Below are 19503 nucleotides of genomic sequence, written 5' to 3' on the forward strand. Positions count from 1 at the left end.
TTACAATTTAAATTTCTGACATTTAAGAAGCCAGCACTGTTTAAAATAAGGAAGTGGGAGTGTAAATCCCCAGTATATGCCTGTTTGAATGTACGCTTCATTCTGATTTTTTACTGATTCATAGTGAAATCCTCAGCCCAGCAGAAGGGGAACTAGATTTTGAGGCAGAAAAGAGCACTTCAGTGCTTTGCTATTGACATGAGAAGAAAGAGGAGGCGGTGTAAGAGGAACTAAGAAATCTTGGTCATTCGCCTACTGAATATTTAGGAAGCCACAGCTCTGAAATCCCTGTTCATGGCATCCGGATAAGAATGAAATACATGATGTTCAGAGTTTAACACAGCAAGTAGTACTAGAGGGCTGCTGGAGCAGTGGAGAAATTGATTTCAAGCCCTCAGCAGTGCACACCTCTTGCATTAAATAGCAGCTACACATAAAATCGAGAGGCAACCCCTGCCTCAAAGAGCTTACAAAGCACAGCTAACATGTGCAACCACCAAATGGGGAAGTATTAAGAGAAAAAAATGGGAACATTCACAAGGTCTTCTGGTTCAAGTTCAAGGTTGTCCTCAGCAAGCGTGGGCTGCAACTGAAGCCTGGATCGCTTTACTGCCTGGCAGTAGAAGTGAGAAACAAGCAGCCCGAACACTGAAGGAAGCCCAGCTGCAAGGTCACAGCAGCCCAGCTGCTACCAGGACTTCTCAGGCTAGGAGCACACAGAAGGGATCTCACTGAGAACTGGGTCTATGCTGGGTAGGAGAGGATATTGGCAAAGGGAACACCTGCTGTGGAAGTACCAGAGGTGCTTCCAAAGTGTGAGGGGCAACATACAAGGAAGCCCTCCAACAGCATTTGGAGAGGAGCTGCGCTGCAACCTAAGCAGAATGGACATGGAGATGGGGATCCCAGCCCAGTACCCGGCCAGTGAACCTGCAAGAGCAGCTTCTGGGGGTAAGTAACACAGGGAGAATGGGAGGGAAGAAATGGAGGCAAACACAGCAGCCAAAGCATCAGCAATTAATTCACATTCTCTCCTCATCACATATTGCTATAAACCGTTTCCCCTCCTCCCCAACAGTCCTCAGTTTCAGAGCAATAGAAACAGCTCAGCATAGAGAAACAGCCACATACAAAAGCTTTAAGGCTGAAAAACATAAGACAAAGCACCGATGACATGATTTTCATCACCCAGGTACTCAAATGGAGGAAAAAAATCAGAAGCATGACAGACGAGACCCTCTAACAAAGTGTAACAGAGCTACGCTCCGTAGAGATGCTCCAAGATGCTCTTCAGGCAAGAGCTGACTGAATAAAGATGGGCCCGCTGCACATGTTGTGCATGAAGACAGGTTCTTAAATTATGAATAATGGACACAAGATGCAAACAGCACAGCATCCCAGAGGAGATGAGAAATATTTAAAATGCCAAGAAAACAAACAAGAAAACTCAAAACACCCTCTTCCCTTGTGAAGCTAGAAACAAACTTCACAATAAGCAGCCAGAATTTGTCAGTAGCTCTTAAGAAAATAGAGATGCTGAACATGAATAAGTGTTTGTGCCAGCCCAGCTCCTGGAAGCACCAGCAGCAGCACATTTTCAGCAGACTTGCTGCTCAGGAGGAGGTAAGTTGAGGACACCCCGCTTTTGGCTTTTTTTTTTTTTTTAAAAACACTTTATAAAGAGCCATAGTGTTTTGGGGACCTTTTACCAACATTAAAGGCCTTCGACAGAAAATGGATTTGAGAAAGCCAGGCTAGAAGGTTACCATACTGCTCCCCCGAGGACATCACAACACGTGCCAGCCACCTCTGCCCAGCAGCAGGGGTGACAGCCCCAGAAGCCCGCTCAGGAGCCTGAACACCCTTTGCTAGAGCTCAAACCCCACACTGTACTGCCCCAAAATACATGGAAACATTTGGCCGCTCTTCCACATAGCAACTGTAAAATTACTTTTAAATAGTAATAAATAGTAAGCTCGGCCACGGCAGAGAAACCTTGTACGGGATGGGGTAACATGGCAGCGTGTGCTGCAGCAGCCTGGGGAAGGCAATACCCTGACCAGGTCTGGCAGCAGATCAAGGGCAGTCGCTTCAGTTGCTTTTCAGATTATATAGCTCGGAAAAATTATTTTTGTAAGGTTCGGCCTTCTCAAAACCTCTCTACAGAGCACAGCCTTTACCGGTCCCTTACTGTCAAGCCCCTACCCACCAGCACACAACGTGGTGCTGTAGCCGTGCCGGCTGTGTGCTGGCTGCCACACCAGCAGCTCCGTGGTGGTGCATGCTGCCAAACCCATGAGACCTGCCCAGAACAGGAGGAATGCCTCCCTTTCCAGCCTCCTCTTTAATTTCAGCATGCAGGCAGCCCCGCTGCCAGGGCAGGCCGTGCCAGGCCGCTGTTTGGTTTGTAAACAGACACCCCGGGCTCATCTCCGCCGCAGGCCCTGCGGTCCCCGCCTTGCTCCCCACTGGCACGCGGGAGGACTGCTGCACGTAGCGTTATCTGAAACGGCAAGCTTTCACAAGGAAGCAGATGATGGTTAGGATGCATATTTTTCATCTACGTGTGTTTGTTTTGCTTTCTCCAGTGACTATATTAGCTTTTCCTAGAAATGAGGGGAAAAGTTCTGTCATGTTCCAGCCCGGGCTTGGTGAGGTTCGAGAACAAAAGCTCAGTTAAGGCAGACACTTTGCCTGTACACACTACAACATGTGCAGGGTGTGTCCTTTTTGTACTAAATAAAGGCTCGTATGCTTTCCAATTCGATAAAGGAATCCCCCCAGGGTTAACGCTCCGAAAGCACGAGTGGTGACAGGGAAACCTATCGCTTTCATTCCTTATTTTGTCTCCCACCAAATACAACACAGAGCTCCTCTTAACCTGAGTTGGTGGTAGCCATCACGGAGCAGCTCCTGAAGTGCACACCAGGCATTGTCACAGTTAAAATTAACTTTTAAGTTGAGCCTGGTCCCTTTATTTGAGCAGCCATTTGGATATGCAGGTTTTGATATCCAATTGCAGCAACCTGGGATTTTCTGAGGTAAAACACTCAGCAAGTGGTCCTTTTATATTAATTTCTGGGTGCCCATAGACAAAGATTTCTATTTCGGTTTGTTTCTTGCCCCTTGCAGAAGAATCGGGGGGAGAACAGGACACACACACAACCAAAATGGCAACAAACTACCTCCAAGCTGGGGAGAAGCCCAGCCTCTGGGCTACTCTTGGGCCAGGCTGCTCCACCATGACCAGCACACCCCTGAACACACCTCAATACTATTTGTAGTGCTTTTCTTTCCCCTACCACCATCTTCTTCCTTCTGCTAGTTTTGCCTAAAACTTTAAGACAAAACCCTTTTCCTCAATACATTTACAAGAACACAGGATACTACTTGGGTCTCTGAACAGTGATACTTGTGTAAAGTTATATTCCTCACTGTTTTAGCTACATCAAAGCTGCCATTAAAAGCTTGTGCTTGTGGTATTTTAATACCTCCAGACAAGAATCCACAAAACAATTCAAGAGATCTATACAAATTCTTGAAAAAGGCAGCCTGATTTATCTGTACTTTGACTATATCCGTAACTGTATGTTGCATATATTATCAGTCCTTAATTTAAAAAAAAAAAAAAAAGCCAAACAAGTACTATGACTTCCTCTCATCTGCTTCTTGTTAAGGTACGGGTACCGATGTCTTCAGCTGGATTTTCATCACAAGAGAAATGCTAAAGCAGGCTTTAACAAGAACAATATGTAGATAGCAGTATGCTCACCTCGAGCTGCACTGTGTGAGAATGCAAACAGGAATACTTCACAAGTACAAATATAGTTGTCACATTAACCACGTTACTACCTTCTCCTGGAAGCTTCTCACAGAAACATTCAAACCAGTTGACAGACATAAGTCCCAGAAAGTCCAGCCTCATGATTATTTAAAAAAAATATATTCACAAAGATGGTCCTGCCTCCTATTTCTCTCCGCAATCCTGCATTGTTCACTACAGCTGCTATAGATGTGGATTACAGCTGCTTGCACTTGAACACATGCAGCTGACTGCTGCATTATTTTATTTTTTTTTTAATATTTAGATACTTTTATGTTACTTATATTTGTGTACATGGGCACACAACATATTATACATATTCATTCATATCCCACCCACATGCAGGATAGCAGGGCTCCAGCATGGAAGAGCAATCTGGCATGAGCATGGAAGTTGCATCACAAGTAAAAATATAGGCTGTGGGATGCATGCAGAGCACACACTTCTTAAAGAATTAGTGAGAGCATCAGATGAATAATATGCTCATCTCACTTACACGATTGGCTCACTTAAAAGGTGTCATCTCAAACAACATTCCATATGTACTATCAGACTTTACGGATTTAGCATCCTATCATAGGCTTAAACTACTTGATAAATACAGCTCAAGCTGGCCTCTTAATGATACCCAGAATGAAAACACTTCTCAGCCAGAGTGGAAAAATCGTGACCAGAACTTGCATCAGCAGTTGATAGCAAGTCAACCAGCAAACATTTTGCAACACAACCTAACAGTTCAGAACAGTTTTAAGTCAGAGACTGCTTTGTCCCCTCATTCTCTACACAGCGACTAAATACTAGATAGGAACACCAACAACTAGTTTGAAAATAGAAGTCAACTATCCTCATGCACCCAGACTTCATTCATCTTATGCTTTCTACAGAGATGAACTCTGTACTTTGAAGCCATCCACAGGTGTTCCCTTAACCTAAAATAAGGAGATGCCTGCAGTGGGTTTCTTCTTACTTTAAAGAGGACGATGTCAATAAGGACACACTCAACATTGCAGCAAAGAGCATCAATTTAAAATTCAGGTGCTTTTTATGCCTTTGTGTCCTCCGAAGTCCAGTCAAGCTAACCACCAGTGTTCATATCACAGTCAGATTGCAGTTGCAAGACAAGGTCTAGAACTTGTCCCATGATTTTAGAAGCAGGGTTGGTCTGATGAACCAGAGCCTTGACTAAAATTGGTTTTGACTTCTGGTGTTTGTCCCAAATTCTAAAAGCAGACATCTATATAAGACACCACCACCAGAGCTGTAAGATACCTCCACAAGTCATTTAACCTAGCAGAAGCTACAATCACAGCTACAACTCAGTAACTAAGAATATCTTCAGAGGTAGCAATACAAACATCTACATATGTATGAATTTCAGACAGACTCAGAAATACCCTTCCCATATCACTGCAGATTTCCTAATTAAGGCCCTTTACCACTTCACTTGTCTATAGCAGATACTATGACATTTCATGTGCTGCTCGAAGACGTCCATCTTCACAATGGACAGTCAAAAGACTTAATGACCCCAAGTCCTTGGAGGTCTTGATTTGGTTGGGTTTTTACTCACCCTTGCTAAGATACCCAAAAAAGCAGTCCACATGCTTCTTACAATGGAAGAAAGATCAAAACAAGGTCTCCAGAGAAAGACTCCGCTAAAGAGACTAAGGTGACAGGACCGGATGAGAAGAGAATGTTTGTCTCAGAGGAGGTGGCAGTGCAAAAAGACGGGAATGACCTAGAGCCACTTCCCTCAGCACCAGCAAAATATCATCTGCTAGAAGTCGTCTCTACAAATATAATTTGAGGCATCAGTAACTGGTTTAGAGTAAGCCTATATCCGTCAAATCCTTGAATAAATTTCACTTTAAAATCACCCAAGATGCTTCAGAAAGTGAATGTTCAGACTCTGCACTTCATCATTCTGTATTGCTTTAGAAACAGGACTAAGGCGCTTGTAAGCTCTTTAGTTTCATTCCCAGTTTGAGCCAAGTATAAAGTGCATGTTATACAGCATTAAGAGACAAACTGGGGTATAAAGCAAATATGATTTGTTAATATAAATCTATGTGAGCATGTAGACAAAGCGTTATCATCCATCTATTACCCAGTTCACATACTGGGGGAGCAGACTTATATGAATGCAGACAGCTGTGTAAACACACTTGCAGTTAAGATACAAAACATGTAAGGAAAGAAAGCAACACTCCAAGAAGTTTTACATTTTCCTTCCATTTAGCTTCACAAAAATCTGTTTCTCTACTGTGCTCATAAATGGAGTTGAAAAGCATCTTAAAAGAAGTATCTGGGAGGCATGCAGTGGTGAGAGGAAAGTGTGAAAAAAGCTCTAGGTCTGGTGAATACTACCAAGAGCTTATTGCAGCTGTAAATAGTAAAGAATAACGAAGGTTTGGCTGTGGTTTTTTTTGTTTGTTTGTTTTGTTTTTTAAGTAAAGTTTTTTGGTTTTGCATTATGTTTCGCCATTGATTTTTAAAGCCAATTAATATGGCAATGGAAATAAACTGTAAAAAGCTTAGCATGCGGAATGCAGTAGAACAGCAAGTGACAACACAAGAACACCAAAGCCACCCGTGCAAATGCCACAAAAGCAACAGAAGACAACCTCGGTTTGTAGCAGAGACACACCAAGATGCGCTAATAGGGACTACAATATATGTTTGAGTTTGACTGGCTTTGGGAAAAAAAAAAAAAGAAACTTACAGGAAAAATCTGAAATTCCAGCTTTAAAGCTCCAAAAAGCTTCAGCTGCAATTTATGAGCCCATCACCTCCCAGGCAGCACTGTGAGCACACTGGGCAGGAAGCTCACTGTGTTTGTACTTCATTTGTTACACCACGAGGAAAGAGCAGACACTGGTCACTACAAACCATTCAATTAAACGCTCATTTTCTAACCATTAGGGAGAGGATAAATGGTTCAAGTTCTGGAGTTCCCAACTGCAAGCCCAACTAGAACCATAATTACTAAATTCCAACCAGTAAATTGTGCATGGAGAGGATGAAATATTATGTTTTCTCATCTCAAATACAATCACCTCTTCACACTGGCCAACAACAACAAAAACTGAATAAATGCTCCATTGTGTATACTTCTTGACTACCACATGCAAGCATAAATTGTGCTGTAACAGTGGTTACAAACCACCAAACTATCAGATCAAAAAAAGGCATAATTTTCCAACTTGAATGTCACAAGTTAAATTCCTTAATCCAGAACAAGTCAGCAAAAGAGCTCGGCACCCCTGCCCTTTTTGGCAGAAGGGGCAAGTATTCCAGGCCTTCAAAAGCGAGTCCAATCTAACTGTTTTGGCTAGAGAGAAAAAAAAAAAAAAGCCCTCACAAGTACATGGTATTTGTTTCGACTACCCAACAAGAATTGCATCTGGGTAACTTAAATAGACGGGCAGCTACAGGGATGCTGCTCGCACACAGCTCTGAGTCTGATACCCAACATGCGACCGTAAATCCAGGAACGAAGCAGACCACATGAGGGTACAGCCATCTGTGTGATGACTGCGACATCACTGTTGCAGCATGCGGTACTCTGCCCTCATTAAAAACACCAGCGCAAAGCCCTATTATGTGAAGCAAACGCCTGCTCACAGCAATAACCTCCCCAGCGAAGCGAGAAAGACCACAGGGTTGGCGTCAGGAGGCAGCAGTTAAGCTGGGCACAGCTGGGAGAGGTGCCACGAACACGAGCTCATGCCCCGCTGCTCCCAGAGGTGCCAGGAAGGCTGAGCTCCCAGCATGGCATCGGACCTTGCTGCTTCCCACAGGGATGTCCTGGGAGCGGTGGCTGTGGTGGGCAGGCTGAAACAGGGATTTCCACACACCACGAGTCACCTTCTTTCTCTTTTCTTTGTCCCAGCCACACGCAGCTTCTGCAGCAGGCTCAAAGTGCCATGCCGGGGATGCGCGTCTCTCTCACACAATAGGATTTTCAGAGTTATTCATGATTTAGAAATGCACAGATTAATTTGGGCTGCTTTACATCCCAGTCTGGCTTTTAATGCTGCGTAACTTGCTCTTTATATCTGCTCAAGCTGGGAAGGAAACTAAGCGCAGCTTGCAAACCCTGCAGTTGTACTTCTAAAGCAATCGAGAATGATGAAGTGCAGGCTCTAACCATTCATCTTTGCAAGGATTAAAGTGAAATTCACCCAAGAATTCAATGGATAAAGGTGTCTGAGAATCCCGTGGAAAGTTAAAAGTTGACGTAAGGCCGAATACAGTGCAGTTAATTTGTTTGCAAGGGCGATTGGTTTGGAATAAGCCAAAGTAGGTTTGGAAAGACAAGACTTTTCCCAGCACTGATCCTAGAAAGGCTTTTTCCCTCATGAGCAACACCTCTTCCCAGCCAGTCCCTCCAGGTCTTTCCCTGGAGCCCAGCATGCTGCCACGTGCCACCACTCAGAGACACAAAAACTGCTGTGAAATCCCCTGCAGCACAGCAGCAAGAGCCCTCCAACGCCTTCAAAACAGGGCCTCCAAGAAACAACTGAAAGACCTGCAATCCTGTCATCTACAGAGGAGAAGCCTGAGGGAGGAACTGAGATGGAGGAAAGAAGTTTCCCAGGACTGGGAGGCAGCAGGGGTAAACACAGAGTGCTCGCACAGGATCAGCCCACCACCACGCATTTCACAGGGACCCTCATCCCCTTCCTGCCCCGTACACCCAGCTCCCTGTATGTCCATCTCTGGAAGCACAACAGAATCAGACTCGAACTCAAGCTTAGTACTTCAATCTTCGGTTCTTCTCTGAGGGCTCTTTTCCTGCACCATCATGCAAAACACTGTTTGGTGACACCGCAAACCGCATGGGGCAGAAGTGTAAGTTTTGGGGAATGTATCTGAGAGCAACCGTCACATGGGGCACATCGCACTAGGTAAAATAAAGAGGCGGTGTGAAATGCTTTCGTTGGCTTAACTCATTTGGATTTTTTTTTTTTTTTAAAAGGTGTGACAGAAGCACAGTCAAAACCAGACAGTTTTGGCTAATACAACCGATCAGCCTGCCCACCACGTCATGGCCAAATCTGAAGTGCTCTCAGTAATAGCGACAATAACCAGTGCAAAGGGCAACAACAGTGACTTCACGAGCAGAGTAGCAGCATTTAAAGTGCTCACAAAAACAGCAACACCATCCAGGAAGAGCTCCGATGCTTCAAAAAGGCTGAAAACCCCCTCTGTTCTCTCCCACTGAGATTATAAAAAGTTACTGAGCATTATGAACAGACATGCCATGCACCTCGCTTTGGTCATGCAGTAAAGAAATAAGTCGGGAGTTCCACGTACCGGTGTTGAATGCATAAAAATAACCAAGACGTCCGAGTATTTCAGAGTATCTGCTTGCTTTCAGGAAAAAAACGTGACCATTCATATGATTGCTTAAGCAGCAAAGCATCTTTTTAGACAAATAGGAAGCCAGCGAGCCTGTAGCGATGTCAAGCAGCCCTATTTTTAGAAGCATGTGTCAAGGGCACATGCCTAGAAAGCGCTTTCACTGCTTCAGCAGTTTACAGGAAAAACGAGGCAGACGAGCACATGCGTATGTAGGGACAGATGAGCCCGAGTCCCGTGTGGGAATAATCACATGGGGCCGCTTCGGCCCTTCCAGGTGACTCCCGGGAGCGGTGCCAGCCTGACGCAGCCCCAGCGCTGCTCGGGTGACACGGGACGGGAGCAGGCGCGTGGCGCTCGGTCCCAGAGCGGCACAGGAGGGCTGGGGCAGCACAGGCTGAAAGCAAATGGACTCAATTACATTCTTTCACGTGAAAATTGAGTATTATGGGTAGGCAACAGGGTGTCTGCAAGAAAAAAAAAAAAAAAAAGGAATCACTATAAAAAGCTTCGTGTTCCCAGTTGTTTCCTATTTTGGGTTCCACCTATGATAATTTTCCAAACTGCTCAGTAGCTCTAGCATCAGCTGTTCAGAACAGCCAAGCAAATATTTCATCTGTGCGTGTGTGGATGGAAGTCTGCAGAGTCGCTTAAAGGAGGCAAGAAGCCTGATCCTCTTGGCTCATCCTGGATCTTTCTCAGACTGTTCAGTGTCTCCAAGCCTAGCCCACAGTGCACAACACCATAATGTACCTGTACATAATACTGTAATATGTTATCTGGTGGGTCTCATTCGTTAATAAAAACAGTTACCAAGCAAAACAAGTTTCACCACTACATGTATGCTTACCCTGCTACTTTCAAGTAGTATCTGTACACCTGCTGCCACTGCTAATCACAGTCCCAGGAAAGTTCCCTCCGTTTTCATTAGCAACTCTCCCTTATTTGAAATATAACCTGAAAACTTTTAAGCCACTCTTTTAAGCCACTTACTTTTTTTTTTAAATACGGTTTAGCTAGTAAGTTACACAATGGAGAAGCCAACAAGGACTAATTAAAAGATGACAAGACAGCTCAGGTTAGAAAGGACCTCTAGAGAACATTTGGTCCAGGCTCTCACAGAAGAGGCTGCCCAGAAGAGATTAGCTAGCACCCCGCCAGGTCACATCTTGAAATGCACAAGGCTACTACGAAAGTGTGAGAAACTGGATATAAATGTATTCTTCCTCCATCCCACGGGCACAGTGGTGCCAGATGAGCCCTCCTTAGGCTATCCACAAGCACTTAAACAAATGCTTTGGCCAAGAACCAAGGTGTGATAGCCAAGTGCTCACTGGTCAGATGAGAAATTTGGCAAAAGACGATGTGCCATATGTAGATAAATCAAAAGACTATAAAGCACTAAGCCATCTGAAACACAGCGATGTGGTTGTCTGTTACATGGGTGCCTCTTCCACCAAGAAACCTGTTCAGTACAGGGCTTACAGCAACCTCAGTGTGATTACAAGTACCAGGAACACCAGAGCAGGTTGGTGTCAGCAGCAGCCCATGGTATACTTGATTCTTTCCGAAAACAGAGACCAAGTTACCAGCTATCAAGAGGAGCTGTGACACATCCCCCAGAGCCCTCATAAAAGAGGCTGTTCAGCCATTCTGAGGACTGAAGCCAGAATGAAAAGCTTCACTGTTCAGTTCACTCACATGTACGAAGTCCTCCCAACCACGCTGACTTCCATGAATCTATTGACATTTACTGGTTTTGACCTCTAGTAGGTAATGATTCATTGAAGTGTGGTGTGGTCAGCATGGTCACAAGGCAACTGAGACCCAAATAGCAGGCACCTGCAATGAGTACATCCAGTGCCATACACACAAACCGTGGAAAAAGACTGTCAACCACAAACAGCTTGGAAAGCAGAGCTAGGACAGCAGGAGATGTGGACAGACACGGCTCTGGAGAGCTACCAAACAGCACTGCTTATCTGCTTCGTATGGCCTTGTCCGGTGCAACTCCCCTGTGTACTGGGCTCTTCTTAGGATGGGAAATAAGAACAGCACAGGAACGTGTGTGTGAAATTACTGTTGCCAGCAAAGCAAGCATACAAGCACAACTGGAGGGAAAAAAGTGGAGATATTTGTATCTCCTTTTGGCTGCATTAATAAATAAGCTGCAGAGCAATATAAATCCCACTAATTTTCCATAGGAACAGATGTTTGCCAAACAACATCTCAGTTTCAACACTCACTTGTAGAGAATGCATTACACAGAACGTGCTACTAAAAGAATGACAGAAAACAGAAAATAAAAAACCAGTTCCAAGTTACAAGATATTTCTGTGCCTGTTTAAACAAATGGGATGTAGGCTTAATCCTCGTACTACAGCTCCTCTCCCAAGACATCTGGATGTAACTCTTCTCCTGTGCTGTTACTCAGGTCACCTGGAAAAATCATAGGTTACACCTCAACAAAGTCCAGAGTGGCTGTTTTGTGAGCATCCACAGAGCTGCAGTTAACTTTTTGGATGTGTTACTGCTGAAAAACCACCCTGCCCAGAGGAGAGGGGCACAGGTAACCTGTCATCCAAGCCCGAGCAGCTCCTCATCGCATTTCTGTATGGCAACCTACACCTTTTATCTCTCGCATTGCTTTTGGTTACCCTCATCTTTTCCTCCCCCAGGGCACACAAAGCACAAACCACCCCACCCCAGGCCACCTTCACCCTCAGCTCCAGCCCCCCAGCAGCAAAGCCTGCCCTCCCCAGCAGGGCTTGCACAGGGGCAGAGCACAGAGGAGCGAGTCTGTCGGTGCCGCACTCTGCTGGGAAGGGGTCGCAGGAGAACAGCTGGGATTCAGGGAGGAAAAGCAGCAGCAAAATACAAAAACAACGGTGAGAAGTTGCATAAAGTTGGAAGAATCAATGTAACAACCTCGATGATGACCTTCCTACTTTGCCTCAAAATGAATTTAAAAAGCAAATTGTTAATTCTGGATTAATTTAGCTAGAAAGCAAAATATTTATTTCAAAGGACCACCTGCCTTAAAATTAAAATGCATTAGCTTTCCAGTGGCATCCGCTAAAGCTGTGTGGCAAATGTTACGGAGTTTCCAACAAGTCACTATCTTGTTTATAATTCATGGCCCTGTATTTATAAACTACCATCAGTAAAATATTACATGATGTTACACAATCAATTTAATTCTAAAACTTTAGTTAATGCTCTAACACTTCACTGGCAGTCTTCTGAAAGTTTTGCATGTGTGAGTACTCGGGCAGAGGTTGACACAAGTTTCACATTTTTTAAAAAATGCAAAAGCAGCATGGATCTCAACACCTGATTATATACACATGAAGAGGCAAGGCTGAGAAAAGCACACTGATTTAAAGCCACCCATGAGTCACTGAATTTGGAATTCCCATTACTTCAAGCCCAGCCTAAATGCTTACCCACCTCTAGAATTAAGATTTTGCTAATAGGAAGAGGTAAAGACAACAATATTCCTAAGAGAAACGATGCTTGAGTGCAGAAGCCAACCTCCATTGCTTTTCCTACAACTCCAAGCACAGACAAGCCTTTGGAGAGGAATGGGCAAGTAGTGACACATCTCTGAAATTTGAAGACATTGATAAAAACTCAGCTGAACTCAGTTCCTATATCAATGCAAGATGAAAAATGTATTTTAGGAGAAATACGTGCTGCTTGCGAGTCTGATACTCTCAGTAAAATGGCAAATGAAGCAGTGATTCATATAGCTAATCAACAAGAGAAGCCTGACACTGAATAACTGGTATTACAGCAACCGCAGAAGATGCAGAGCTTTAACTCCATGCTTTTTCTCTTCATGACACCTGAATGAATCTTATATTTTTGTTAAAGTTACTACCAGCATTCAATAAAATTTTCCCTGCATACGGCTGGTCAGCCAAGGAATGCTGAAACAAAGGGAAGGAAAACTACAGGCATTAAATCAGCCAAGCCAACAGCTTCTCTCACTGAGATGACATCAGCTAGAAGCCAACTCGTCATCTTACTGCACTGAAGTCAGAATGACATGGTGTAATATTGTAAGGAATAACAAAAGAAGTACCAGAACCTTAAGACATGCTTCATTCTAGCACTGCCTTTAAGCTGCACGCCTGCCTGTGCTTCCTGCAAGAGCATCACGGTCCTGATATCAGCATTCCCGTCTGCCTTTGAGGTAGCAGCAAAGCAAACATGAGGTGGGCAGTCCCGGCTAAGCTGTAGAGGATGGTTATAAGGACTCCACTGAACGCAACTCCCAAAACTACTTTCAAAAAGAGACCTAAAATAGCGCTCATACACACCAAGTATCATTTTTTACTCAACTGCTTTTGAACCATTAATGAGTCATCTCTTAAATCACTGGCTATTTTTACAAGGGATTATTCACACAGTAAACTAGCCTTCATAAAAAGGAACTCCACACATTTCCAATACAAACTATTTTCCCCCTTAACCTAATTAGCGCCACAGAGAAATCCACCGATTTAGTTTTGATTTTCAACTTGCTCACTAATTAAAACACTGAAGTGCATTTATCATAGAGGGCTGGTTTTGTTTTCCACCTCGCAGCAAAAGCTTACTGCCTTCTACTTTGCCCACAGAAGGTTTTCTTCTCTACCAGAGGGGCTTTCTACCAACGTAAATGGCCAGCGACCAAGCGAACGTGGCAGAGCAGCAGAACATAAAAAGCAATTAGTGGTAAAGTTTTTGTAGGTTGTGTCATTTCTTATTCCTTCCACGCCTTCATGGGGCAGCAGAGACTTCATTAGAACCAAGTCCAGGCGCAGCCAGCCTCCTGCCCGCTTGGACTATTCTTAATCTTCGTGGAAGCCCAGCAATTTTCCCTGATTGCTTGTTTGAGGGACGCACAATTTCTGCAGTGTTTATTTTGGGCCGCGGTGGAGGGAGGGAGGAGCGTGGCCAAGTGGGCAGGAGCCCAACCCAGATCGCACAGAACGCGGCGTCCGCACTCGAGGAACGGCTCCCGGCCTCGCTCGAAGCCCCAGAGCCTCCTTCCCCGCCTCGCCGAGGGTTGCACACCTCCGTCTTCACCCGCAGGGCTCCTGCGGGATGGAAACCACACGGCTACACCCCAGCCAGCCCTGCTGACTGCCTGGAGCTCCCCCAGAACAGCGGGGGCGATGCCGGTAACAGAGCGTCCCAGGCAGTGCCACAAGGAAGGGGGGCATCCTCCGGTGTGAAGAGCTGCAAAACACGAAGTGAGCTCCTCATGGGCAACAGGGGACACTGCTACGGATCTCTGGATGAGCAGTGCACTGCAGGAATAGTTAAAGAGTGAGATCCTCACCTGAACCAAACGTAGAACCCACAATGGCAAACACCTTGCCTTATGGAGGGCCTTGCACCCACACACATAATCAAATTCCCTTAAAGTCACCAAAATATCTGATTGCCATTTTTACAGGGTGTGCATTAACAAAGACCCTGATCAAATATTTTTTAATAATCCTAAGAGAAAATTAACATGGATCTTAACGTGGATCATACCACCTCAGTGCAAGCGCACAGCAACATCTGCAGCCTCCAGAGTGCCAGCTCTGTGGGTCAGGTGTTTTGGTGATGGAGCAGGTGTTCGCAGTACTCAGTCATCATTTTGATGAACTAACCACTAAGAACAAATTTAAAATTCATGTATGAAATTAAAATTCTCATGCTAAAATTCTCTTCCCTCCTTCCTGAGGAGCTGTGATGGGGCAGACTGCCTAAGGTACACATAACACAGCAGACAACAGCTTGGGGCAGCAGAGCAGAGTGAAGACCACACTTGAGGACCTCCCAGTGGCTGCAGTCGGATTGAAGCAAGATTCCCTTAGAGAGCACTGCTACATCTGGATCACCCTCAGAAGGAAATGAAAAGCAACACTCCAGCAAGATATGCTGTCAGATACGCCAAAGCCACAAAAGCGTGCGAGAGGCAGCCACAAGATGAATTAAAGTGCTTGCAAAAATAACAGGGAAAAACAAATATGCTTAGCACAAGTCACCACTCTTCAAGCAGATCAGGAGAGATCCCCATACCTTGAAGCACAAGCATCATGCATCACAATGATCATTAACATTTCGTTACGACCAGCTGAGGGGTAGTTAAGCCATACCCTATTCAGTGCTGGGAGAGAAGCAGCTTTACGAGCACAGCAAGGTAACCCAGACCTTGAGCAGCCTCAACAAGGGTGGTGTTGCTCCTGCTTTTTCCGTACGGAGAGGAAAGCTGCAGAACTGCAAGGAATCCCACCAGAATTTGATTCCAGAAACAGTTTGCAGAAGGCTGTGATCCACAAGCAGGTCTGTAGGGAGCACATGTAGTGATGGTATCCACTGCATTCTAGAGGGAAACTTATTTTTCTAAAACCGTAGGGCACTATAAGTTGCTAGCCATAGCACTGGGCAGGGAGCTAGCAGATGTAAGGCTTCCTAATGATCACTTCCCTCCTCTGTTATTTATTTCTTCAAATTTGTACATTTTTTGCATTCTTAATGCACCACAAGCAGTTGATGAAGGCTAGATGTTGGATGGGTCATAGCTTTCCTCACAGAACAGCCACAACATACCAAGAATTAATTCTGGTAGATAAAAAGCCATAAATTGTCCTGTAAGGATCTCACATGCAGCTAGTGTACAGGCTGACATTTATCAATGTGCAAAGACTCCCATTGTGGGTTAGCATGGAATAGAAAGCCTTCGGATTGAGTGTACCTCCTTTGATCAGCACAACATAAAGTTTCCTCACAGTTCTGGTTATACAGAAAATATTTTTTGTATATAGCCCAATTAAAATACCTCAGATTGTTTTTCTTAACCTGAAATAGAGGCAAGAATTTTATACTGAATTCATTGAAAGCATCCGTGAATAGTAATAGTGAAGTAGTAGTAAAGCTTAAGGAAATATTTGCAATACTGTAGACGTAAAAAAAAAAAAAAAAAAAATCCACCAGCACCAACAACTATGGTGTTTTTCAAACCATTTCAAGTTACATTCTTAATAGAACAAGAGAGAAGAGACCAAAGCCATCTGAAAATGGAAAAGTTATTTTTGTGGAATAAGGGACTCCCAACTATATAGTCAGGGCTACTAATTCCCCATACAAATTCCCCCACAAATAGTAGGTTTAAGATTTCCCTCTCTACTCTAGGCACCTATTTCCAAGCTCTGTTGGTATGGTAGCTGTGTCTGTGTCCTCCAGCTGTCTGCCATCAGATTTGGAGACCACCTAGTTCTTGCAATATCCTGATGCCAAGAAAACCACACACAAATCCAAAGCTCTTTCCTTCAAGCTAACAAGCAGTCTTCTCCCATGAGATGACCACTGGTCCCTGGCGATGAGAGCGAGGATAAGACATGCCCTCTGACCCTAGTCCTGCCACAACCACTGATAGCAGCAAGAGCCCCAGGAGCGCACCATCTGCTACAAACCTCAGGGTGCTCCCTGACATCCAGGGGATTCAGCGTAAGGATGCTGCCACAACACTGCAGTGTCTAGAAGACGGACAAGAAAGTAGTTTCCACGACCAACAAGGTGCAGTGGAAGCAATACAGCAATTAAAAAGCATACTTATGTGCAAAGGAGGACAGGACCTTGGCTCACAGGCTGGAAAGAGTTTTATCTTGGGGCAGTAAGCCTTCAAGTATGACATCTCACCCAGCAGTTCCAGTGGAAATTTGAAAGCCTAGAAGCCATAGGTCAAATTGCCTGCTGGAAAACAAACTTAGGCACTCAACAGGACCACCTGTGTCACCTGCACTTGCTTTTCTGCTAGCATCAACATCGGAAAGGTCAGAGAACAGGTAGGTAAGCTAATGCAGGTTTGTTATTTGGCTGGCACTTTGTTCATCTCAAAGAGAAAGTGAACTGGTAAATAGCAAATACTTTACAAGGAACAGGGCAGGGGCTTGGGATGAGGGAATAATTCATAGACAAACAATCGTTTCAGATAACATTATGGAAACATATTAGTAGGCTTAAAGACAAACACGGGTGGGTTTTGGTTTGCCTTTTTTTTTTTTTTTTAAGTATTATTCTTTACAGACAAATTTCAGAATTTGTCTCATGATAAAGGTTTCTTTTGCTGATTTATAGAGATCCCCCTGAACTGCTCAGCTGGCAAACTAACAGCCTGGGAATGCCTATTTAAAAGCTTTTTTTTAGAGAAAAAAAAAAATTAAGTAAATGTGCATGAGATGTTGGAACTCATCTGGAGACTTGAATTTTCAATCTTTTTATAATCTACGGTTTTCTTTTGCCAAGCTTAAGATGTCAAAAACAAAAAGCAGAACTAATATAGTATCTATAATTAACTTGTTAGACACAATTTAAATTTGATGGTATCACTGTCCTGAAACCCATTATTAAAATTATCCTTCACTTGATTATGAAGTTACTACCGCCTGAATAAGAAGAAAATCCTGATGAAGTAACTTGGTACCTTTATCTGCTCCACTTAGATTACAACAGATTTTCCAAAAGTCAGAAATATTTCCTTTTCTGCACTTCCACAAACATCCCTTGTGCAGCTAACATACATTTTTGACCGGCAGGAACAGCAAACAACGCCAACGTGTGACAGAGTTGGTAGGTTTGGGGGTTGGTTGGGTTTTTGTTTGTTTCAGAAGGGTTTTCCCCATGCACACACAGTTCTCTGGCAGAAGAGTCAGGGTGCCCACTTACGTTTTATGCACTGGCTGCATCATTAGTGATTGAAAAATTCCCACTGCAACTCAGGCAAGTTTTAATATTACTTGCAAAAAAGGAAGTTCCCTCTGTCCCACACCCAGCCACCTGAAGTTGGTTAGCTATGAGAAGGCTGGAGATAACATTTTCTACCACATACACACTAGAAAGTAATTCTAGTGATGGTGCAGCAGCTGTTGATCACTTCTGGTTGCATTTACTGCCACCAAAATGGGAAATTCAAAGAGCAAAAGCGTCAGATGGCACTGCAGCTACAAGATTTGTCACTCCAACAGTGACTGTGTCTGGTCTACAAGTCACTCGCTGCCCAAACAATTTATTTTATGACCACATCTGCACAGAAAGCTGTCTAGCTTTACTTCTCCCACCATTTCACACAACCTGCACCACCCACTTCTCTAGCAGGAGGCACATTCTGCTTTAAGTCAGCAGCTCTGTGCCTGTTCATTTATACGTTCGACCCAGTGGCATTCATGTCTATTATTGTCTATTCATGTTTGCTGCAACAAAAATGCAAAAAAAAAAAATATATATATATATATAGCATTGTACCTTCTTTGTCAAGCAGAAGTCAGATATCCAACAAGGAGCTACACAAAACAGGGCAATTCTTTTACATCCCATAAAACTCTCAAGCAAATACTACGTGGAAGGATGGGGAACAATGCACAACGGGCAGTGCCTCCCAGAGATACTGGAGACGGCAGCTCCAACATCCCTTGCACGTTACAGACTCAATGACCACATGCTTGGCTCACCTCTGGGAAGCTGCATTAATGCTCTAATCGTCTGAATGGCAGGGAAATTAGTGCAGGTTTGACAATGGGAACGTGAACAATCAAACTGAGGGGTGGCCATTAGGCAGGTTGGGTTTGTCAAGGTAATGGGAACTGCTGACATGCAGGTACACAAATTCGGTTATACCTGATCTCAGAAAATCAGGAATTCCTACTGTGAGAAGGAAATCGGCTGTTCCTGCCTTGGCTTTTGCAACAGACAGCAGCTTTACACCGTGATTGAGAAGAGAATTGCCTGCTGACACTGAACACCAAAGCACAAAGGGCAAGCATGTCAGTGCCTCACAACTAGGGGAAGCTGTAAGACCACAGTTGTCATATTCTATGTAATGCTTTGTTTTAGTACCCTCATCTATTTTGTAAATAAAACCACACCCCCACATGGAAGCATGGTAACATATTCCATTAGTCAGGTAAGGGCACCACTTTGAAAGATCTGTTACACAAAAACTAAAATTATTTTCACAACAGTCACCAGAATATGCATTTCTTCAAAGCACAAAGGCATCGCTTGACATCAGCATAGACCAAGAATTAAATCACGTAGAACAGCAGTGGAAGCCATGGACACTTCTCTAACATTGAGTAGCACCACCAGGCTTTTGTCTCAGCTCCTGAGCTGACAAAACGCGAGAATCTTTCCCAACAAATTTTGTAGTCAGTATGTAATAAGCATCCTTTCTTTGCAAGCTCACATGAACAGCTCCTGTAGATTTCTACACATTTGGATAGGGGAAGAATGACTAGAATACAACATGCCAAAGAGAAGAACGATGTGCAAAGGTA

General features: G+C 44.1%; 1 protein-coding gene and 1 long non-coding RNA gene across 5 annotated transcripts in view; one reads left to right on the forward strand and one right to left on the reverse strand.

Annotated features, from left to right (window-relative positions):
* IGF2BP3 (insulin like growth factor 2 mRNA binding protein 3) overlaps positions 1 to 19503 on the reverse strand; it is a 110285-nt gene that overhangs the window by 54693 nt on the left and 36089 nt on the right. The gene's annotated exons all lie outside the window — the stretch shown is intronic.
* LOC311431156 lies at positions 347 to 10012 on the forward strand. 2 transcript variants are annotated; one of them, XR_014689288.1, is made up of 3 exons: positions 347 to 951; positions 1193 to 1623; positions 8805 to 10012. It is a non-coding gene; the product is annotated as an uncharacterized lncRNA (long non-coding RNA). The 2 variants fall into 2 exon arrangements; XR_014689289.1 differs by having other exon boundaries at positions 3678 to 9594.

This window comes from Aythya ferina (genome assembly GCF_964211825.1).
Source record: "Aythya ferina genome assembly, chromosome: 2".
NCBI lineage: Eukaryota > Metazoa > Chordata > Aves > Anseriformes > Anatidae > Aythya > Aythya ferina.